This window comes from Otolemur garnettii, unplaced genomic scaffold, assembly GCF_000181295.1.
Source record: "Otolemur garnettii isolate 467f Iridium unplaced genomic scaffold, OtoGar3 scaffold00154, whole genome shotgun sequence".
Taxonomy (NCBI): Eukaryota; Metazoa; Chordata; class Mammalia; order Primates; family Galagidae; genus Otolemur; species Otolemur garnettii.
This window is the reverse complement of record NW_003852549.1, coordinates 2,340,888-2,342,660: the sequence shown is the minus strand read 5'-3', so window position 1 is coordinate 2,342,660 and position 1,773 is coordinate 2,340,888. Positions and strand designations below refer to the sequence as shown.

The window sequence follows — 1,773 nt, the reverse complement described above, 5'->3', positions numbered from 1 at the left end:
ACACACACACACACACACACACACACAGGACTATTATTCATCCACTTAAAAAAGTGAAATCCTGTCACTCAACTGGAGGTCAGCACGTCAAGTGAAATGAGGTCGCCCAGAGAAACAACTATCATATGATGTCACTCATATGTGGAAGCGAAAAAAGTTGATTTCCTGGAAGTAGAAAACAGAGTGACAATTAGCAGAGGTTGGGAAGGGAGGAGGAAAGGGAGAGATGACCAGAAGTTGGTTAACAGGTACAAAAATGGATGGAAGGAGTAAGTTCTAGTGTTGGGTAGTAGAGCAGGATGACTACAGGTAATAATTTATTGTGTATTTCAAAACAGCTACAAGAAAAGAATTGGAATGTTCTTAACACAAAGAAAAGATCAATGTGTCAGGTTGTGAATATCCCAACTACCCCGATTTGATCATGACCCATGTTATACATGTATCAAAATATCATATGTTCCCTGAAAATATGTACAGCTTTTATGTATCAATAAAAATGTTTAAGAGAAATTGTGGTAATATGCATAATAGAGTATCATTCAGCCTTTAAGGAAGAAGGCAATCCTGACCCTGGGGGACATGCTATGTGAGGTGTCAGGCACAGAAGACAAACGCTGCCTGATGTCACTTACACGTGAGATCTACGGAGTCGGACTCACGGGAGGGGGTGGGGCAGCTGCACACACAGGATGGGACCGTCCAGCTGCAGGAGATCAAGCCCGGGGCTCCCACCGATTCTGCATTATGCTGAGTTGTGTAATTATTTTATTATATATTGCTGTGTAACAATAATGGAAATAAAGTGTGCAATAAAAGTAACGTGCTTGAGTTACCCTGAACCACCCCTGAACTCCCCCCCTCCTATCACTAGTCCATGGAAAAATTATCTTCCATGAAGTCAGTCACCTGGCACCAAAGAAGTTGGGGACCACTGATCTAATGACCAGCCTGTTGGCTATAGTTAATAATATTGTATTGTACACCTAAAATATGCTAATAGAAGAGATTTAGGTTTTTTGTGTGTGGAAAGGGCCTGCTTTATTGGGAAGCAGAGTGCAGCATGGTGACCAGGAGACGAAGGCCACCTAAGGAGCAGCTTATACCCCATACTCCAAAAGACACAGCCAGATCTTTGCTAATATCAGTCAACTCGAACATGGACTCCTCTGGGCAGCTTCTCCAATCCCATCCCTCTGGGGTCAGGAAAACTCCCATTTTCCTGGTGGCAACTATAGTTCACTAGAGATAGAGCCCCTCCAGGGTGCCTTCCAGTCCTGGTTTTTATACAGAACATTTTATGCAGATTTTTTGAAGTCTTAGTTTGTTACTTTCTTTCTGCGTTCTCTCAAGGCCATCAGACCAGCTTCTGTATAAATTCTCTTAGTGTCAGTGCTAGAGAGGTCATCTTTAGCCACGCTCAAGTCATCCAGAGTTACGTCACGAGCCAGTGTCGTCCCGCTTGTATGAATCTGAAAGATGTGTTTCTGAGCCTTTTCATCTGGCAGGGGGATCTCCATCTTCCTGTCAACACAGCGGGGTCTGATAAGTGCTGGATCCAATGTTTCTATTCAGTTTGTAGCCTTACTCACTTTCACATCTCCCCTCGAATCAAATCCATCCAACTGGTTCAACAGTCCCATCGCTCTTCGCTGTTCAACGGTTCCATCGCTCTTCGCTGTTCAACGGTTCCATCGCCCTTCCCTGTTCAACGGTTCCATCGCCCTTCCCTGTTCAACGGTTCCATCGCCCTTCCCTGTTCAACGGTTCCAT

General features: G+C 44.4%; 1 protein-coding gene and 1 pseudogene across 1 annotated transcript in view; both read right to left on the bottom strand.

The window, feature by feature from the left end:
- The window catches only part of FREM2 (FRAS1 related extracellular matrix protein 2), a 198,320-nt gene that overhangs the window by 130,837 nt on the left and 65,710 nt on the right, over positions 1–1,773 (bottom strand). The window lies entirely within an intron of this gene.
- The window catches only part of LOC105888003, a 1,398-nt pseudogene continuing 867 nt past the window's right edge, over positions 1,243–1,773 (bottom strand).